The sequence below is a fragment of the Leucoraja erinacea genome, chromosome 16, assembly GCF_028641065.1.
Source record: "Leucoraja erinacea ecotype New England chromosome 16, Leri_hhj_1, whole genome shotgun sequence".
Taxonomy (NCBI): domain Eukaryota; kingdom Metazoa; phylum Chordata; class Chondrichthyes; order Rajiformes; family Rajidae; genus Leucoraja; species Leucoraja erinaceus.
In genome coordinates, this window is record NC_073392.1 from 16,006,259 (window position 1) to 16,029,644 (window position 23,386).

Genomic DNA, 23,386 nt, shown 5'->3' on the forward strand with positions numbered 1-23,386 from the left:
GTCATAGCAAAGCAGGCCTGGCGGTCAAATGAACTACAGCTCTTATATATTACACTTAATCACTACCTCCTCGTGACTTCCTCTTTCTTATCAAATCACAAGGAATATCAGCATGAAATATGTGAACCCCTACCTAATTGGCAGTTACTGTGCCTAATCATGCTGTGATTCACACTACTTACATACACACACACTTACCTGCATCACACAGAAGTAAATCTCCCAACTAGAGCGTTGTGAGAGGCTGCTTGGATTCTTTGACACTGTTTTCCACATGTGTAAGAATATCCACAACTCGTAATCCATACAAGTATGGTAATTTTTAGCCTTTTCCCATATGAGTGCATTGCAACTTTTGTGCAATAATGAGTCAGTTTACTTTGGAACCCTCTGTTCTCGAAAACCAAAATCTTCTGCTCGGGTTCAGCTCCTTCATGAATGTTAATGTAGTACTTCCAAACTATATTCAAAAACACTTTTCTCCCTCCTTCCCCTCCCCCTCCCCTGCTCTCCCACATAGCCTACTGTCTCCGCATCTTCCTTTCTTTTTCTCACCCTCCCCCCGACATCAGTCTGAAGAAGGGTCTCGACCCGAAGCGTTACCTACTCCTTTTCTCCATAGTTGCTGTCTCACCCGCTTAGTTTCTCCAGCATTTTTTGTCTACTTTTGATTTTTCCAACATCTACAGTTCCTTCTTAAATAACTCTTCTTAGATTAAGCCTTGTGCAGTGAATATGAGAAAATGAAAAATAATTATGCTGAAGATGACGTACTGAGGATGAAAAGACGTGCACCAAATTGCTTCAACATGATGAGAATCTGAGATTCTATTATAATTCTAATGAATAATCATTAATAGGAACATTTGTTGGAACAATGATTAATAGCCATATGCTTCACAGGTTTTTCTTGAAGCAATCAATGGCGTAATGCAAATTGTTCACCATGGGCATCTTCCTCTAAAAATATGATTAGAGAGTCATGGAGTCAGACAACATGGAAACAGGCCCTTCAGCTCAACATGCCCATGCTGACCAAGATGCCCCCATCTACACCAGTCCCACCTGCCTGCGTTTTGGCCCATATCCTTCTAAACATTTCCTATCCTGTCCAAATGTCTTTCAAATGTTGTTATAGTACCAACAGTGAAGAAAATTTGCTATGATGGTGTAGATTTCAGTGGCTTAATCCATTAATATTTTGTTTAAGTGTATTGGAAAATTTGAACGAACAGACTACAAAGTCTACTTCCTCTAAAATATGGCACATAGATTGCATGGCTGTAGTGTTTGTAATCGCATCTGAATTGAATTAAGTAACCACACTTCAGGGATTGGTGATCTTGTCAGCTTCCTTTAGCGAGAGTGATGTCCCATCATGGAATTATGCAGAAAAGCATTCTCCAACAATCCAAAAAAGAAACTGCTTTCTCAATTATTGCCTCGTTAAATAACTGGAAGCTGTACGAAATAACTATCTTTGAAATCTGAGCCACAGATCAGAGGATGAGGCAGTCCTTCAGCAAACCTTGCTAACAAAGACCACCATGCCCATGCCCTCTTAGGAGTACAGATCAGTTTCTTTTCATATACACCTAAGGTGTATAACTACAGTGCCCTCCATAATTTTTGGGACAAATGCCCATCATTTATTTATTTGCCTCTGTACTCCACAATTTGAGATTTGTAATAGAAATAATCACATGTGGTTAAAGTGCACATTGTCAGATTTTATTAAAGGCCATGTTTAGACGTTTCACCGTGTAGAAATTACAGCAATGTTTATATATAGTCCCCCCCATTTCAGGGCACCATAATGTTTGGGACACATCAATGTAATGTAAATGAACGTAGTCATGTTTAGTATTTTGTTGCATATTCTTTGCATGCAATGACTGCTTGAAGTCTGTGATTCATGGACATCACCAGTTGCTGGGTGTCTTTGATGATACTCTGCCAGGTCTGTATTGCAGCCATCTTTAGCTTATGCTTGTTTTTGGGAGCTAGTACCCCTCAGTTTTCTCTTCAGCATATAAAAGGCATGCTCAGTTGGGTTCTGATTGGGTGATTGACTTGGCCACTCAAGAATTAACCATGTTTTAGCTTTGAAAAACTCCTTTGTTGCTTTAGCAGTATTTTTTAGATCAGTGTCTTGCTGTAGAATGAACAGCAATTAGTTTTGAGGCATTTGTTTGAGCTTGAGCAGAAAGGATGTGTCTATACACTTCAGAATTCATTATGCTACTACCATCAGCAGTTGTATCATCAATGAAGATAAGTGAGCCAGTACCTTCAGCAGCCATACATGCCCAGGCCATAACACCCCCACCACTGTGTTTCACAGATGAGGTGATATGCTTTTGATCTTGGGTAGTTCCTTCTCTCCTCCATACTTTTCTCTTGCCATCACTCGGATATGTTAATCTTCGTCTTATCTGTCCACAAGACCTTTTTCCAAAACTCAGGTTGCTCTTTGTACTGATACCAAGCTGTACTTCTTGGCAAACTGTAACCCGGACGTCCTATTTTTGCGGCTAACCAGTGATTTGCATCTTGCAGTGTAGCCTCTGTATTTCTGTTCATTAAGTCTTCTGCGGACAGTGGCCATTGACAAATCCACACCTGACTCCTGAAGAGTGTTTCTGATCTGTCGGACAGGTGTTTGGGTTTTTTTCTTTATTATAGAGAAAAATATTTTGTCATCAGCTGTGGAGGCTTCCTTGGCCTGCCAGTCCCTTTGCGATTAGTAAGCTCACCAGTGCTCTCTTTGTTCTTAATGATGTTCCAAACAGTTGATTTTGGTAAGCCTAAGGATTGGTGGATGTCTCTAACAGTTTTATTCTTGTATCTCAGTCTTATAATGGCTTATTTGACTCAACTTTGGCACAACTTTGATCCTTATGCTGATAAACAGCAATAAAAATTTCCAAAGGTGATGGAAAGACTGGAGGAAAGACAGAGCGCTCTCTTATACCTGCGTGAAGGAGGCAATTAAACATACCTGAACAATTACAAACGCTTGGGAAGCCATGTGTCCCAAACATTATGTTGCCCTGAAATGAGGGGACAATGTATAATGCTGTCATTTCTACAAGGTGAAACCAAAATGTATAAAAATGACCTTTATTATAATCGGACAATGTGCACTTTAACTACATGTGATTTTTTTCTATTACAAATCACAAATTATGGAGTACAGAGGCAAATAAATAAATGATGGGTCTTTGTCCCAAACATTATGGAGGGCACCGTAACTCAGCCTCATTTAGTTATTCCTTTATTGCTCTTTGGTACTTTGGTATTGCTTTTTTGTACTTATTGTAAGTTGTTTACTTTGTGAACTTCGTACAAACTAGTAACTTCATTGCACCTAATGAATTTATTAGTTTGTACGAATCTCACAGAGTAAACAAGTACAAAAAGTACAAAAAATACAAAGAGCAATAAAGGAATAACTAAATGAGGCTGAGTTATGAATAATTCATGTTTGCGTTTATTATGGATGCCAAGAACCCCAAAGCTGTGGCTCAGAGTTGTCCCCCTTCCCACCCCCCACCACAATCACGACCCCCAACTTCCTTCAGTTAATTATCATTTTGCTGACATTAAGGGCTAGGTTGGTGTCCTGACATCATGATATAAAATTCCCAATCTTTTTCCCGTAATCTGTCTCATTGTTGGTGTTGGTCCAACCAACAAAAATTGTATCATTGGCGATTTTAAGATCAAGATAGCTGTGTGCTTGGATACACACTCATGGGAGTACAGGATTTGAGCACCAAACCATGAGGAGCACCAGTTTTTAAGGCTCGGGGTGGGAGGAAATTTTTTGTTTAGTTTAGAGATACAGCATGAAAACAGGCCCTTTGGCCCACTGGTTCCACACCGACCTGCGACCTTGGATCCCCACACACTAACACTATCCTACACACACCAGGGACAATTTACAATTATACCAAATTAATTAGCCTACAAACCTGAACATCTTTGGAGTGTGGGAGGAAACCAGAGATCCCGGAGAAAATCCACGCTGGTACAAACTTCGTATAGACAAACACCCAGACAGGATCGAACCCAGGTCTCTGGCACTGGCAGTAACTCTACTGTTGCGCCTCCGTGCCTCCCCAATAGAACCAATTCTGACTGATTGAGGTTTTCTGGTCAGGAAGTACAGAAGACATCGCAGATTGAGGCCCCATGAACAGGCTCTAGAAGTTATGGGATAAGCTCTTTCACAATAATTATCTTGAAAGCTAAGGAGTGAATGGTAGCATGACATAGATGTTCTTACTGTCATGGTAAGCAAGGGTTGAATTGAAAAAAAATGGGAAATCAGTAGTTGCAAACTATCTCTTCATGGGAAACCCCATGTGTTCCATGCCATTTGATGAGTTTACACACTTTCAATTATTCTGATTAGCCTTATCGTTTACAAATAATCATATCTTTAGGTTTCAAGAGAAACCACAGTTAAAGTGCTTATCTAACTGCACAACCTTTTGAAACCTGTCTCAGTCCCAAAATAGATGTTGCAACCCAGTGTTTTTTTTCTAAAAATACAACAGAGTACATTTTCAGAACAAATCAATTACATTAATTTCTCCTACAGTGAATTTGTTCCCTGTAGTATTCATCAGTCTTCCTTGGTGTAATTACAATATCATCTTCCCCACAGTACAAAATAAATTAAAGAATGTACAAGGAAATTCATTGCATAATATTTTTAGGTAATTAGTAAACATTAGTATTACTAAATGTTCTTAAAAATGCGTTTGGTCTATATTGTTTGAACTTGAATTATCCAAAGTTTGATTTTAGTTTCACTGATTGCTCAACGCAAACGACTTGTATATGCCAAAAGTACAGGCAAGAGTTAAAACAACCCAGTCTTGGGACTTTCTGACAGAGATGTTTGCCTGAGTTGTGTGGTTTTGTTTCCAATTTTGTGCATAGGTCGGGATGATTATATGAAGGCACTTTGGAATGTCATAGAGTCATATAGTGATTCAGTGTGGAAACAGGCCCTTTGCCGTCCCTTGCGCACACCGGCCAACAATGTCCCAGCTACATGAGTCCCACTTGTCTGCGCTTGGTCCATATCCCTCCAAACCTGTCCTATCCATGTACCGGTCTAACTGTTTCTGAAATGATGGGATGGTCCCAGCCTCAACTACCTCCTCTGGCAGCTTGTTCCATACACCCACCATCCTTTGTGTGAAAAAGTTACCCCTCGGATTCCTATTAAACATTTTCCCCTTCACCTTGAACCTATGACTTCTGGTCCTTGGTTCCCCTACTCCGGGCAAAAGACTCCGTGCATCTATTCCCCTCATGATTTTGTACACCTCCATAAGATCACCCCTCATCCTCCTGCGCTCCATGGAATAGAGACCTAGCCTCCTCAACCTCTCCCTATAGCTCACACCCTCTAGTCCTGGCAACATCCTCATAACACTGAATGTGATAGAAGTTGAATTAAAGTTGCAGCTCTTGTGGTCTGATCATCGAGCATTTACATGGAAATATCCAGCAGTTTGAGCTTAAGGGATGTTATGAGTATTTACAGAAGAGAACACACAGGGACAGAGATGTGGATAGAGTGTCTCGGTTGTTTTCTTTGAAACAAGGGAATCTGTGAGGAAAAATGTTAGAGTTGTTGTAGATAATGAAGGAAGTAGGCAGATGACTCAAAGAGAAACAGTTTCCATTGCCTGTAGGGTCAACAGCTAAAGCTTGCAGATTTGTATTGGCAAAGAAACAAAAGTAACATGAAAGGTTAGTACATGTGGAAAACAATGTCAGGAATATGATTGGAGGCAGATTCACCTGTAGCAGTAAAATGTCAGCTGTATAAGTAGCTGAAGAAAAAGATGAAAGATATTACATGGTCATGTTATAAGGTATAGGAGTAGAAATAGGCCATTCGGCCCATCAAGTCTACGCCATTCAATCATGGCTTATCGAGCTTTCCATCCTATCCCCATTCTCCTGCTTCTCCCCATAACCTCTGACCCCTGTACTAATCAAGAATCTATCTCTGTCTTAAAAATATCCCTTGACTTGGCCTCCACAGCCTTCTGTGGCAAAGAATTCCACAGATTCACCATCCTCTGATTGAAGAAATTTCTCCTCAGTGGAAATTCTCTCCACATCCACTCTATCCAAGCATTTCACTCTTCTGTTTGTTTCAAAGAGGTCCCCCCCTCATTCTTCTAAACTCCGACAGGTACAGGCCCAGTGCTCATCATAGGTTAACCTACTCAGTCCTGGGATCCTTCTTGTAAACCTCCTCTGGACCCTCTCCAGCGCCAGTACATCCTTCCTCAGATATGGTGCCCAAAATTGCTCACAATATTTCAAATGTGGCCTTACACCAGCGCCTTATGGAGCCTCAACATTACATCTCTGTTTTTGCATTCAAGCCCTCTTGAAATAAATGCTAGCATTGTGTTTGCTTTCTGGCTACAGAGAGAAGATAAATAAGTGGGCCAGTTAGATTTCTCTCACACAGAACTGGTGCAGAATTGATGGGCCGAATGGCATTCATTCATGTTATAACTATTTTATAATTGTGTGATTTCTTTCTTTCATGAAAAGTAAAATCATCCTTCACCCCAAACAAATGATCTCCCCTGTTTCCAGGACCTTTGCATACAAAGTAGCTGTTATATTTCTTATGGCTCCACCTGAAATGTATTTTGTTTGTTATAAATCATTTTGGGACAGTTAGACGTCATGTAAGATATATTCCCTTTCAGTTTCTTTTTATTTTAGAAACTGGCAATGGCAAGTTTAAATAATTGACTTGTATTTGATTGAATCTGAAATATTTCTGGTACAGTGACATTCTATGCACAAATTTTCTATGCAATTAGAATTCATTAGTTTTAATAAATGTTCATGCAAATGTGGTAGGTCTATCTGGCTCGATCTTGTGTAATGAATTATCCAAAGTTTGACTGATAAATTGAAGTGCCACACAAAGGTTTGAATGGAGCCAATCATCAATTGGTTGTAATGAAATCTTTTATCATTTGCACAACCCTCTTGAAACTTACCTGGGAATGCTGGCTGGTGTGTGGAATCCCAGAAGGTAGATGATTGCCAATCAATATCAATCACCTTGACGGGTAGAAAGATTTCAAATTGATGGAATGTTATGAATGCAGTCCCTTCAATAATTTGACTATTTTCATCCAACAGTAATGAGGAAGAGGCACAATTGAGACCTGAATGGCAGCAGGATAGTAAATATGCACATCAAATGGAGCAACTGTTTTTTCCAAGCCTGGCAGAAGGTAAGTTCAATTCTCTTGCACATAATTGACATAGATTTTTTCAGGATAGAGGCAGCTACATTAAAAACAGTTTATGCTCCCTTCTGCAGGGATGTTTTAAATGAAAAGGATATGAAAACCTTGGTTGAATAGTTGTGTGGGACAATGGGCCTATTCTTAACTGAAGTTATCCCAATATCTGCTGACAGCTTATCTAACCCTGCCTCGCCTAAAATTAGATTGCTTTATCTCTGTCTCCATTATTGGGTTTTCTGAAATGGAGGGCATGTTCATTATAGTAGAATATATGTACATACATTGCACTATCTTGAAGGAGGGATTTAAGCAGAGTTAAACCGTGCTAATCTATTACCAAGATTTGAATTTTTATTTTATTTTCTGACTTTAAAAAAAAATGGTGGTGGCTTGGAGGAATACCTAAGGTCAACATTGAGAAGGCTGGATTAAGGTTATAGAGTCATCTATTAAGACACAATGTGAGAAGAAATACATATGACCCCACAAAAAAACATCAGAGTTTTACTCAGTTGATGCCCAGATTTATTTCCCTGTGTTTTCTGCCATAGGCATCCTCCTGAAGTATAAATTACAAGAATCAATAACTATTTATTTCATTTGGCCTGACATTGCTGAAATGGATAGCATTTATTACCTATGCCTAATTGTCCTTCTGGTGAAAATTAGTTCAACTGTACTGTTGGATATGGAGTTCCAGGATTTAGATCCAATGACAACACGTGTACTGTAATATTATTTCATGTCTGGGTGGTATATGACTTGAATAGAACCATGAAGGTATTGGTGTCCCATGCCTTGTCCTTCTTGCATGTAGAGGTTGGATGATTGCAAGGTACTGGGCAAGTAATTGCAATGCATTTTATGGGTAACTTTGTGCCTGTGTATCTGGTTGATGGAAGCATTGAATACCAGGGTAATTGTTGGGTGCCAGTCAAGCATATTGTCTTGTCCTGAATGGTATCAACCACTTTGAGTTCAATTCTTCTAATAAATAGAGTTTTGTCCCATTATTTTCATGTTCTTTGCCTTGTAGATCAGGGAAGAGCTTTTGGGTGTCAAATTTTTGAAGGATAACCAATATGTGAACAGTTCTTTATGTGGCTAGCCTACATGTTGACGTTGGCACACTGGAATATGATAATGTCATTGGATGTCAAGGGTAAATGATCAAGCTCCCTCTCATTTGAATTGGATATTAACTGGTACTTGTGTGGTGCAAATGCTACTTGCCACTAATAATGCCAAACATGAATGTTACCAAGGTTTTGCTACGCATCGCTATAGATTTCAGAGGCATTGCTAATAGAATTGAACACTGCATAACCGTTAGTAATCATCCCTATTTTTGACCCTGTAATAAAAGAAAGGGTGTTGATGAAACAGCTAAAAATAGTTGAGCCCAGGAGAATAAACTGAAGCTGATACAATACAAGTGGCAGAGTCATTTTGTCCCAAGGTTCTGCCCACTTTACGTGAACTAATAGTTGCTGAAATTTCCCCCAAAGTAAAAGTGATGATTTCCACTACCTAATTTTTGAGAGGAAATTAAATGGCAGGAAATTGGGAATAGTTTAAGCAAAGAAAATATTTCAAATAGAGTTTCTGACGTGGTGATGAACCGGATAATTGTAATTCCTTCTGCTCAGGTATATTTTACCAGAGTGATAGGGGTGTTATCACTGGCTGAGAATCAGTTTAGATGGGAAAAATAATCCAGGCATACTGCTGTCTTTTCCTAGTAATTGACTGCCTAATGGAGGCATCTGGACACAATCCAGCAAAAGATTAATGCTTTCCAGTGCAAGGCAGCACTCACTTGCTGTTCTCGCACATAGTATGAAAATCTCAATGTAATTACTCGAATGTCATCAGAACTGGTAAATAAGGTACAAACAATTATCTCATTTCTTTATACAATCAAATGAAATTTTAATGAAAATGAACATATGGGCCAGAATCTACCCAGTTAAGTACCTAGGAACTCCAGTTTGTTTATCTGCTGAAGGTGGCTGCTGTTCTAATGGTAGCTTTAATCTTTGTAATGGCTTCAAACACAGTAATCATTTTCCATGGAGAATGGAAGGATGGAAAGTATTAGTCATTTGTTCTGTTGGGTATCGCAGATTTTGATGCCTTTAGTCTTATATGTATGCTTGTTCTCATTGGTTACAAGTGAAGACAAATTGCCATTTCCAAGCGAGGCTAGAAATTGCATTTGTGTGCTATTCAGGAGCTCTCAAACATGCGAGATTGTGAAACCAGCAGCACTTTTTATAAAAGGGCTGTCTCCTCTCGCATCGTTCTTGCTAAACAGCAGGCGACACTTCTTGTTTTCATTAGCAGAAGCATGAATTCATCGATTCCAACCTGATGCATCATCAGTGTAACACAGGAGTTTACCTCAGACTTGATAGTACTAAGTGTTTTTATTTCCATAGGGAGGAAGGAAGATCTAAAGCTGAAATCTGTGAATTTCCTCCTATTGGATTTGCTAATGAGAACTGGAAATGTCACCTGCTGTTGAGCAAGAAATATGTGAAAAGCAACAGCCCTTTAATTGTTAGCGTCACAAATTCACATTTCTCTCAGCTGCTGGACAACTTACAAGTGCTTCCTTTTAGCCAAAACCATCACAACCACACACAGTGTTGGCTGGGTTATCGGGTTTCAATTTGAGTAGTTTATTGGCAATGTAAGTCAATAGGAAATTACAATTTAGGGCTTTGCTCAATGATCTTTTACAAAAGATTACCAGTGTAATCCAGCTGCGCTCACACCATTATCTGTTCTAGTGGATTTTCATGATGTGACTAACCAGTCATGTCCCTGATTGTGACCATTCGCATCGAGAGATCAAAACAAAAGAAATTTGGGGCACGAGTAGACCATATTGCTCCTTGGGTCTACTCTGCATTTAGTAACGTTTTGCTGGTTTTCTGGATCAACTTCAATTTCCTGCCATATTCCCATAAACCCTGACTTTTATGCTACTTAAAAAGGTTATTGGTCTGGGCATTGAATGCTGTACAGAATTCCAAACGTTCACAGCCCACTCAATGAAGACATTTCTGTTCAATGTAAATCTAAATAGCTAAGCTCTTAACCTGAGATGGTGGCTCTAAAATCTGGATTTCTCGCCATGGATAATTAGTTGTCTTCCAAAAAGGTTTAGATTCTTTGTTACATGCAATTTGGTCGTATTTTTTTTAATACAGTGGTGAGCCTGTCAGATTTCATTGAAATGCATGCAGAGTACTGAATAATTATTTCCTTTATGCTGCTCTATCCTTTATAAATATGTAACGCTTTAAGTAAATTCATACCACAAAATGTTTGAGGGGGAAGATGATCAGTCTCTCTCTTTAGATGAGGTGCAATTTGTCATATCACCCAAATGGCATAACCTTCCATGGACATCTTTGGAGTTCACTCTGCCTCGAGAAGTGATATGGCATAGCATGTAATCCTGCAATGCACCTTTACTTTTAACAGTTGTTACATGGAGTTTATTTTCTTTGCTGCACCTACGGATATGCCATACATTAAATGAAATGGAAAGGAAAAAAAATACAGGCTGGGGTAATTTCGTAAAGTTTCAGGAGCACCAAAGCAGAACATCTTTCGTACAGTGACCCAAAGATAGTAGACAATGCAGATATTTCAAATTGAACAAATCATTTTCACAGCACATCTTTTGTTCTGCTCTTTTTCTCTGCTAGCCCTCTAGGCTGCATGTATTTTGTCCCTCTCCCAGTCAAGACTTGCTGAGACACCAATCCTATCACACGAACAAATGGCAATAACTTTACTGATCAATAAAACAGATTTACTGAGGAGACTTATGGTCGTAATCAAATTCCAAATGTAATTTCATGAGTTTTATCTCGTGTTCATTTTCAGTGGTTTGTAAATAAATGCGTCAAAGAATAAAACTATTTTTTTCCCTGCTTCCAAACTAAAATTAATAAACACAGATTGCCAATGAAATGTTTTTTCTGTTATTTGCCAAAAAATGTTCAGGCTAGAGATGATGATTCCACAATCACAGGAGTACAGGAAATGCTGTGTTCTATGGAGGATTTGATCTTCTAGATCTATATTTAGCCTTTGAAACTTAAGATTTGCAATTTATAGTCGCTGACGTCAATTTGCAAAGAGTTTAAGTTGCAAGTTGTGAATTTCTGACCTCTATAAATAAAACATGACATGAAGAGAGTGAAAACTGAAAAATAATAGGTGAGAATTGTAGGGCAGTTACATAACCCTGATGTTCTGAAAACATGTATAAACTACTTAAGCTTCAGTCTTGTATGTCATGTAGAAAGAACCTCTTGTCTTGTTGCTGAGAACCAATGTTTGCCTATGTGTGGCTGAGGACAGGTCATAACACCTAGGAGTCCAATTATTTGTCTTTAAAATATCTTGGCCTCAGCATCCGAAATGCCACCCATTCGTTCTCTCCAGAGATGCTGCCTGACCCGCTGAGTTACTCCAGCATTTTGTGTCTACCATATTTCCTTGAATGATTTATTTACTAAGCTGCTGAACCTATTGCACTGATTTGATGTAACACGCAGCCTGAATGGTTTTTTTTTTCAGTGTCTTTGAAGAGGAGGGAAGTATTGGGTTTTCTCATACAGATTTAAGCTGTAGTTTATTATGATCCTGACCTTTTCATTAAAATGCCCTTTTTCATGTATGCCTCATACAATGACAGATCAGAGATGGCAGGGGCAATCTTGTAAGCAGGCAGCATTTAGCCATTTCAATCTAGCAACCAATTAATTTTCATGTAACATAGAAACATAGAAATTAGGTGCAGGAGCAGGCCATTCAGCCCTTCGAGCCTGCACCGCCATTCAATATGATCATGGCTGATCATCCAACTCAGTATCCCGTACCTGCCTTCTCTCCATACCCCCTGATCCCCTTAGCCACAAGGGCCACATCTAACTCCCTCTTAAATATAGCCAATGAACTGGCCTCAACTACCCTCTGTGGCAGAGTTCCAGAGATTCACCACTTATGTACCTTCTGTGCAGCATAATAATAATTTTATTTAGTTGCCATTCTTATTTTGCCCACAGTTTATAAATCTTACAAGCATTGTCCTATTGATTTTAACATGAATACACGGTGAGAGAATCACCTTAGCCTACATTATCCTTTTAGAACAAAGAGCGTTGAACATAGAACAGTACAACAGGCCCTTTAGCCCACAATGTCTGTGCCAAACATAATGCCAAATCTGCCTGCACATAACCCATATCTCTTCATTCCTTGCATATCCATATGCCTATCCAAAAGTCTTTTGGATAGATGGTGAAGAAAAGATTCTGAATGTCTACCCTAACTATGCTTCTCATAATTTCATATACTGCTATCAGATCTTTCCACGGCCTCTGGTGTTTCAGAGAAAATAGTCCAAATATGTCCAATCTCTCCTGTAGCTAATACTCCCTAATCCAGGCATCATTCTAGTAAACATCCTCTGCTCCCTTTCCAAAGTTTCCACATTCTTGCTGTCATGGGGCAACCGGGACTGCTCACAATACTCCAAATGTGACCTCACTAAGTCCTTTTAAGCTGCATCATGATTTAAAGAAATAAAATGGCAGTCAGCAGTTCCATTGGCATATTGAAGAAAAATAAGGTTAAAAAGAAAATCTCCTTATTTATGATGCTCCACAATTTCCTCTCTTGAGCTGAAAAATGATGCATACAACAAAAATATGAATAACACTTCTGATTGTATTATTCTTGATTGCATATCTCTGCTTTTAACCTCTTCCCAAGGTGAATAACCCCAGTGAACAGCACTCAATTAAGATGTGAGTGTGTACATGGGACATTTAATTCTATAATGTGACGTGTTAGAACTTCAAGGTACAGTGGCAACATGTTGTCCTGCTGTTTACCTTCCTTAATTAATTGTAGCCACAAGCAGTACAAGTTACATCATATATTAGGAGTGTTTAAAGAAAAACTGGTGCATGTTTGAATTGTGGAAAATTTGGGGAAAAGATCTGTATTCCACAGGATATGTATTAAATGATTGTTCTCTTGAGAATTACATTTGGGTCCTTTGTATTAGCACCAATCCAGAGATTGCATGATTACGTTTTGATTACTGAATTGGAGGACCGGTAAGGATTACAAAAGGGTTTGCTTGAGATATGATTCTTTTTTAAATGTTATTTGTACTCTAAGGTTAATTTTTCCTCAAATTTAAAGATAATAGAAAGTAACCGCCTTTGCTGGATAATTTGCGCTCTCCCCTTTTGCTTATTAAGAAATGCCTGAAGAGGAACCACTTTCCTAAGGTACACTAATTAACAACTCATTGATAACTGATACGATATGGATGATGGAAGGATGTGCAGAATTGAAGATATCAGTTTTGTTCATTAAAGATGATGAAATTAGTATTTTAATAACTCCTGTTAAAAAAAAAATCCTAAATCTGCCCATTGGCAAAGACCAGCAAGAAGAGCACCATTTTAAAATGGTGTAAGTATCAATGTCAAGGGTCTAGAGTATTTTATTCTCATATGTCCCAGATAGAACAATGAAATTCTTACTTGCTGCAGCACAACAGAATATATAAACATAGTACACTATAAATAATATAATAAAGGAGAGAGAGGGAAAAAAAGTTCTGTACAGTGTGTGTGTGTGCGCGTGTGCGTGTGGTTATACTAGGCCAAGTGGAGACTCCCCAATGCATCCGTTCCCTACCCATAGCCCCCACAGGAGGCGTAATCCTCAAACTCAAGCCGTTCCCCAACGTAAGATTCTAGCACTCCCCTGCCTCCCTCAGCTGTGGGCTTTAAAAAAAAATCCAATTGCACTTGCCCTGCGTGTTGCAATAGCAATTCGCCCTCCCCCTCCTGTGAGGTGAAAAGTTAAGAGTGTACCTGTGTCGCAACATTGTACCAAAGTGTGTTGGAAGCTGGCAGGAATAATTTTAACAGTCAAAATCTTGTGCAAGGGCATTTTTAAAACTTTAATCACGAATAACTTGTCAAATATTGGATGAAATATTCAGTGAAGTTGATCACTGCTAGCCAAGCCATTGTGATGTCATCAGTTGAAGCTGGTCGTTTTAAATTCAAAGTCTTTTGATTTTTAAAAACTTTTAATCAGTAATAAGTCGTGAATAAGTCGAGAAATAAAGCATAACATGTTCATTGAAGGTGATGGCTGTATGGAAGTAGCTGTTCCTGAACCCGGACATTACAGTTTTCAGGCTCCTGTACTTCTTCCCGATGGCAGTGGTGAAATGAGTGCATGGTCTGGATGGTGTGGGTCTCTGATGATGTTGGCTGCCTTTTTGAGGCAGCGACTCCAAAAAATCCCTTCGATGGTGGGGAGGTCAGAGCCGGTGATGGACTGGGCAGTATTTACAACTTTTTGCAATCTTTTTCGTTCCTGCACGTTCAAGTTGCCATGGTGCAACCAAGTTGCCAAATATGCTCTCTACTGTAGAAGTTCAAGAGAATCCGCTTTGACATACTGAATCTCCATAATCTTTTCAGGAAGTAGAGACGCTGATGTGCTTTCTTTATAATTGCATCAGTGTGCTGGGTCCAGGAAAGATCTTCGGAAATATGCATGCCCAGGAATTTGAAGTATTTGATTCTGTCCACCACGTCCCATTGATATAAACAAGATTGTGGGTCCTCATTTTCCTCTTCCAAAGTCCACAATCAGTTCTTTGGTTTTACTGATATTGAGAGCCAGGTTGTCCTAGGACCATTTGGTCAATCGGTCGATCTCACTTCTATACTCTGACTCATCACCATCTGTAATTCGTCCCGCAACGGTGGTGTCTTCGGCGAACTTGAAGGTGGAGTTCGCACTGTGTCCGGCTATACAGTCATGAGTATAGAGTGAGTAGAGCAGGAGGCTGAGCACGCAGCCTTGAGGTGCTCCCGTACTAATTGTTACTGAGGATGAAGTATTTCTGCCAATTCGAACAGACTGTGGTCTATGGATGAGGAAGTTGAGGTTCAATTGCAGAGGGACGCACAGAGACCAGGTTCTTTGACCTTGGTAACAAGCTTGAACAAACAGAAAGTATTAAGGTGAGCAGTGACCAAGTGACCAAGCAGTTTACAAGAATGATCCCAGGAATGAGTAGGTTAACCAATGATGAGCGTTTGTTGGCACTGGGCCTGTACTCGATGGAGTTTAGAAGAATGAGAGGGAATCTCATTGAAACATACAGAATAGTGAAAGGCTTGGATAGAGTGGATGTGGAGAGGATGTTTCCACTAGTGGAAGAGTCTAGGACTAGAGGTTATAGCCTCAGAATTAAAGGATGTTCTTTTAGTAAGGAGATGAGGAGACATTTCTTTAGTCAGAGGGTGGTGAATCTGTGGAATTATTTGCCACAGAAGGCTGTGGTGGCCATCAGTGGATATTTTTAAGGCAGAGATAGATAGATTCTTGATTTGTATACGTGTCAGAGGTTTTGGGGAGAAAGCAGGAGAATGGGGTTAGGAGGGTGAGATAGATCAGCCATGATTGTTGGTGGCATAGACTTGATGGGCCGAATGGCCTAATTCTACTGCTATCACTTACGACCAGTATATTCAAGCAGGTCAGGAATGTGAATCATATCACTTGGCTTAATTTAGACAAACTTTCCTGAACTCGTGCCCAGTTGAATAGGGCTGCAGCCTGCACTGCTTCCCAGGAGAACATCTGTGTTGGTGGAGGGATGATTACAATGAAAACTATTGATTTAATGTTATAGAAATGTCATGCAACATTTGCATGAGTAGTCACACATCAATATCATGTCTTTCCAGCAGCGCCTATACATTTCATTCCCTCTGTCCATACTTACTACAAACACACTTCTGCAGTGATCTGCTTACGGTATTTAGGGGCATTGACCTTTTGGCATAATTTCCCGTGTTGATTATGCTGATATGTGACATACTACAATCGGTATGCTTGGAGCAAATACCAAATTGATCACTTTATCACCTATCAGATGAACATAGCTGCATTTGTACCTATCTATTGATCTTTTGTGTGTCATCCTGCCCTTGAGCTGACAGGTTGATTTTCTGATCAATAGGCCATTTCCTGAGAGAAATGAGAGATAGGATTAGGTGATACCTACACTATATTTCAAGATAGTCTGCTGCATCATGATGTAAGGCAGGGCAGCAAAACACGCGTCACAAATCTACATGAGATTGTATGGGGATCTAGATATTTCACAGGAATGGGAAACAGCAGAAGGCTTTTGCTTGCGGTGCACCAACAGATGCGGGCCAGATTGTAAGAAACTGATTGTAGCTAAAGGATATTTTCTGTTAACTTTGTTGTTAAAAAAAAAAATCCTCATTAGCTTTTAAAATCAGACCACATGGTTGGAGTCCAGCTGCAATGAAGTGAGGCAAAATGCAAATTGGAGGAACAGGATCTCATATTTCGCTTGAGCAGCTTACAACCCAGTAGTATGATAATTGAGTGTTCAAGAAGGAACTGCAGATGCTGGAAGATCGAAGGTACACAAAATTGCTGGAGAAACTTCTCCTTTTTCCCCTTTTTCCTTCCTTCTCCCCCCCCCACCCCCCATCAGTCTGAAGAAGGGTTTCGGCCCGAAACGTCGCCTATTTCCTTTGCTCCATAGATGCTGCTGCACCCGCTGAGTTTCTCCAGCAATTTTGTGTACCTAGTATGATAATTGATTTCTCTAACTTCAAGTAATCCTTGCTTACCCTCTTTTTCCCTCTCCCACCCTAGTTCTACTAGTTTCACTGTCTTCCTGATTAATTTTACTGTTTGTATGCCTCGTTGTCAACTTTCCCCAATCCAACAATGAACCATTGTACATCTCCTTGATCATCGTCTGCTTTGATCTGTTCTTTTCACACTTTGCACGTTCTTTGTATCCTTCCATATCTCGTTTCACTCTTGCCTGATTCTCAGTCTGAAGAAGAGTCTCGACCCAAAACGTCACCCATTCCTCCTCTCCAGAGATGCTGCCTGTCCTGCTGTGTTAATCCAGTTTTTTTGTGTCTATGGTTAATTGACTCTTATGGTCATCTTTTTTTTTTTTTTACAAACATGTAAGCCACTGTCTGACCTCGAACAACACTCAGATTTGTTTAGTTCCTCCATTAATTCCGAAGGACCCGTCTAAATAGTTTACCATATTTTTCTAATAGTAACTAGAGGCATTTGTTGAGCCACAAAGACAAGGTATATAATTAGCTTCTTTGCCTATATTGAAATGAAGGGACTGATTCAAAAGATCTCTAAACGCAGAGGTCAGTTCCTCCGTAAGATTTTGCTCCCTGCACAGAAAGAAATGTTCATTGTGACTACATATAATAACTTTATTTAAGTAAAATTGAAATCTTGGTACATTCAGAATTGATCAAGCACTTGTTATTATTAAACTCGTTACCATCCCAACGATGGATTTCAAGTTCAGTTATCAAAATCAGTGGATTTTGTCATCTAATACCACATTTGTTTCTCTGCATTGTGGTCTGACATGTTCCTTTTTACTTTCATCCATTTTTTTGGCATGTCACTCCTATTAATTATATTGTGCTTTAATGCCCATGAATGTTAGGCTGCAGCCAAAGAAAGCATTCTCTTCCTTCCACACACCCACACATACATACATACACACATGCACACAAAAACACCCTTTCTTATCACCAATGCCTCAAAGTCTCCCACTGTTTAATAGTTTTAATTGTTTTCTTGCAGAATTGGAACTGCAGGATAGTTTATATCTCCAAGGGTGTAATTAGTGTACTTTCAGTAACTGTTTAAAATCCTTTGCCTCACCAAGATGTCAGTATAACTTCAGATTACACATCTACATAAACAATTTAGTCAAATTATCAATATCCATAGCATAATTTTTACAGATATTAAATGTTTGCAATAATACGTGTTTACTTGGAGCCTAGAACATAAGTATGCATGCCAGTACCTGTCAATTAATTCAGATATTAAATACATTAGCTGCAATAAAGTAAAATGGATAATAGAATGTTCTTCCATTTTTTAAGACTCAGAGGAAACAAAATCATTTTAAAATATTGATTGATTTCTATTTCAATTCCTCAAATGAATCATCATGCAAAATGCTGTGCCCATCTGTCCATCGTTGAATCTTCTTTACACCACACTGCCTAATTAAAGTCACCCATTACTACTTGTGGCACTAAATTGCTCACCTTCACCACAAAGAAAGATATTCACACGAATTTTCTGATATTGCTGACCTGAAATTCCCTATTCTAATTCCCTATATTACTTAGTCACCAGTTGTCAGTTAAAGCATTCAGTATTGTTCAGGCCATCAAGCGGATAAGACGGGTATTGGAGAAAGCTTACAGGTGGCAAACAAGGACAGAAATGATCAGATTTAGCTAATATTTAAAATATTTTATTGACCATATTATAAAAATTGTGACGTATGGTAGAAGTTTAAATTTGTTTTAAAATTCTATTTCATCACAATTTAAACTATTTATCAAAAGACATACCACATACATAGTATTTAGCAGAAATAAGAAGCACTTATGATTTTGTGTGCCATTATAATCTCATACCTCAGGCAACAAAGCATGGGTAAATATTAATCATGATGACCATAGAATCAACTGATTGTCATAAAAATCCATCAGATTCAATGGTCACTTTTTTTGGAAGAAATCTGTTGCCCTTGTCCAGTGTGGCCATGTGTTACTTCAGACCAATCAACGTGGTTGACTGTTAAATGCCGTCTGAAATGTCCCAACAAGCCACTCAGTTCAGGAACAACTATCGGATGGGCTAGAAATGCTGACCTTAACATCTTGCATCATATTCACACTGAGTTGTATATATATGTGGATCTAATCTTCCAGTATCTACAGATGAGGCAGCAAAGCTGCAGGTGTTCCTTGTCTCTCATCAAATTCTGCAAAGCTCTGCAACACTTATTGAATGCATCTGATATTCAAAGTCCTTTGAAAAACTGCAAAAATGCTTCAAATATGTGTTCAAAGCTGAATTGAATGAAAACATTTTAAAATGCCATCAAAAGATTAACCACGTGAAATGTTGGTTGGTGGATTAATTGGTCACTGTAAATTGCCTCTAGTTGTGTGGACAACTGGTAGAATTTGGGAGGGGTGGAGTTGATGGGAATGTGGGGAGAATAATATGGGTTAGGGTATGACTAATGTAAAACTTGATGGTTGGTGTGGACTCGTTGGGTGAAAGACATGTTTCCTTGCTGTAATCCCATATGGATCAAAATAATAACAGAAATAACCGAATGTTTTGTCTGATACAAGAATCCCTACTCAGTGACAGATGCACCGGCATCTGTCATTCTGCTCATCCTTGACTCATGATGGATTGGTGTAAAACTCAGGATGTGCTTGCGTGCGAGAGTCTGAACACCGGCTGTTCCCTTCAGAACCACCAGCCACAGGCAGCTCAGCTCAGTTCAGTCCATTATCATCAGAGCACTTCAAAGTGAGAGAGGTTCATGAATTTTGCAATGTTAAAGTTTACTGATTTTCCTTGATCACAGTAAAGGAGGTAGCTAAACATTACAACCTGCAGAGGGGCAATGAGTCACAACCACCATCTTCAGCATTTAATTGCAAAATTAATCATGTACAAACCTCATTGCTGCCTATTTCACGATAATACTGACGGCAAATGCTAATGCTAATACTTTTATTTGGCATGAACACTTCTGATGATGAGAAAGGTAAGCTGATCTTCAAAATGATTAACCAACTCTCCAAGTTTTGTCATTGTGATATATCTAGTTGACTCTGGGTTCCACTCCAGCCTAATAGAAACAATAATAGTAATTCATTTTCCAACTCAGTGCCTCAATTTTTGGCCTTTCTTCTTTTACACATTGATGTTGGCCAGTGGCAAATATAGGGATGGGTCGACCTTTATGTGCATCCTGCAGATACTTCTCACTCTCTGCTTTCACTGTACTGTCCATCTGGTTAGACAAAAGAGGATATTTGTTTTGTGACCTGAAAGCAGTAAATACATTACAGGGATACAGTTCAATGGATCACAATCATTCTCTAATGTATTTTCTTGGGCGCAGATGCTGTTGTTGACAGTGCATGCCTGGAAGATATAAATATCACAAGGGCTATGATTCTCTTTACCCAACATTCAGAAATACAAGTTCATAAGTCAAAGGAGCAGAATTAGGCACATCAAGTATATTCTGCCATTTGATCATGGCTGATTTTTCCCTCTCAATCCGATTCTCCTGCTTTCTCCCTGTAACCTTTGACATCCTTACTAATCATGTTCCTTTTAAACCTATGTCCTCTGGTTCTTGATTCCCCTAGTCTGGGTAAAATAATCTGTGCGTTTATCCTATCTATTCCTCTCATGATCTTACACATCTCTATAAGATCACTCCTCATCCACCTACGCTCCAAGGAATAAAGTCTGAGCCTGCTCAGCCTCTCCCTGTAGCTCAGGCCCTGGATGTCCTGGCAACATCCTCATAAATCTTCTCTACACCCTTTCCAGCTTAACATTTATCATATAACAGGGTGATGAAAGCTGAACACAATACTCTAAATGTGGCCTCACCAATGTATTGTGCTACAGGAACATGACCTCCCAACTTTTATTTGTCTATTTTTGCAATTTTAATCAATATTACTTTTTTTTAAACAGTTCAATGCATTTGTAAAAATCTCATGGTGTCATTTATGTCAGCTAGTAACCATAAATGTAAGCTCAGTATGCTGAAGAAATGAAAGTCATTCAATAAAATAACATCAGGTGAATAATGTACTCATGGGCCTCAGAATTCTTGTAGAACTAATGGAAAATGGCAATGCATACAACATATTCGCTGGTTTATGATAGGTGTGACAAATGTAAAAGGATAGAAATCTCTATAACAAAGGTCATACAAACTGACAGCAAAAATATTGATCCTGAAATAAAACGCATCTCCCATTGCAGTTTCATCAGAGACCAAGGGATAAGTGCAGTTTTTAATCTGTCTGAACATATCAGAGGATGCTCATTTCATCCCCATGAAGAATTTAGTGTGAGAAACTATCTTCAAATCCATTATTATTGGTTGAAACTGTGGCTTGATCTTGATTTTTTTCTTTCTTGTAACCTGAATAGTTTGGAATCCTTTTTCAAACTGCGACAACAAGATAACTCCAAATGCCCAAACTAATTTGAAAAATATCGCGGCAGATGTTATGCTTTTGCAGGTTGGAGTCTCTTGCTTCATGATAATGGGATAATTGAATTAGAATCTGTCTTCAGACCAGAGTGACTTTCATTTAATTTGTAGTCAAATTATAGTTGCACAGACAAAATATTCCTTTTTTTTTTTTTTTTTTTTAAAGACACAAATTCTGAAGAAGGGTCCTGACCCAAAATGTCGCCTAATTCATGTTCTCCAGAGGCTACCTGACCTGCTTCAGCAATATGTCATTTTTTGTAAACCAGCAACTGCAGTTCCTTGTCTCCTCATAAATCAATATTATTTTATATCAAATCTCGAGGGGTTCATGTTATAAAATAAAAATTAGTATTTATTCTTTTTGACGAAAATGTATATTATACTAAAAAAAAGCAGCGAAACATGTAGAAAATCAAAATGACAACAGTTGTGAATTTGTTGAAAAGAGAAATAATGTATAACACATTAAGGTTTATTGGAAACTTAACTCGTAGCATAGAAACTGAAAGTAATGAATTTAGATATCTAAAAAAAGCATTCATAAAACACCCACATTTATGGTTATTGCCTGAGATAATGTCATGTCATTTTGGGTAAAGCATTTAATAAGGAATTGACCAACCAACAGGAAACAAGCTCGGATAAGTAATCTTTTTCAACAACTAGTGAAGTGTCAGATATCAATGTTGGAGTCTCTACTATTGTTCATCTATATTGATTAAATGGAAGGGCTTAATATAATAAAACAATTAAAAATGTATTAATCTAGAATTAATGGAAATGTGTGGTTGATGGTCAGTGCAGACTTGGTGGGCCAAAGATATTGTTCCTTTACTACAACTCTCTTATGATTAAAATATGCTGAGGTTATGAAAAGATCTGGAAAGCAAGTTATGGGGAAGACACAGAGTCTGGAAAGAGATACAGATAGGTTAAGCAGTGGTCAAATTGTAATGTCGGAAAATATAAGTATATTTACTTTGGTACAAAGTACAAAGAGTAAATAAAAAGACTATTATTTACATGAGAGACTATTGCACAAAGGAACTTCCATATTCTTGCGGGGTAGAAATTTGTAAGGGGGTTCAGTATGAAATTGGGACGTTTTACTGCAATTATACAGGGTGGAAGTGACACCATACCCAGAATACTGCATACAGTTTTGGCCAGTTACATTTAAGAGGGATGTAATCACACTGGAGACATTTCAGAGAGGGTTCGCTGGATTGATTCTAGGTATGAAGGGATTGGTTTTAGGTGTAAAGGGGGTGATTTATGATGAAAGGTTGTGGCCTAAATTTATTGGAATTTAGAAGAATGAGAAATTATCTTATTGAAGTATGAAAGATTCTGAAGAGACTTGGTCTTGTTTCATTGAGATGAAGAAAACTGAGTGGGATGCATAGTTTCTGAATAAGTGGCCTTCCATTTAAAATGAAAATAATTTACATTGTAGAATTTTATGTGTATGGAAAGTTAATTATTAAATCACTTCAAGGCTGAATGAGATTTTCTGCTAATCAATTAATGGGGAATAGCCAGGAAAGAGAACCTGAGGCTAAAATAGAATTAACCATGATATTTTTGAATAGAGGCACAGACCTGAAGGATCATAAGACCTACTAAATAAGTTCCTAATATTTATGCTGCCTATATTTTTTAATCTGTTTACACTATCTATAAAATGTCTCCCCATCTCTGCTGGCTGAATCTTCATAGAATAAGCACAAAGCATTTTCTACCTAGTGTAAAATTCAGCACAGATTTCAATAATTCATCATAAGAAGTCAGTGGTGAATTTGTGGACTTGTACAAAGAACACCTGGTGTAGGAAACA

General features: G+C 38.6%; 1 protein-coding gene across 1 annotated transcript in view; it reads left to right on the plus strand.

The window, feature by feature from the left end:
- LOC129704543 (protein bassoon-like) overlaps nt 1-23,386 on the plus strand; it is a 304,297-nt gene that overhangs the window by 199,428 nt on the left and 81,483 nt on the right. The window contains exon 12 of the mRNA XM_055647724.1: nt 7,204-7,298. The gene's annotated coding sequence lies outside the window, so the exon portion shown is untranslated. The remainder of the gene's footprint in view (nt 1-7,203; nt 7,299-23,386) is intronic.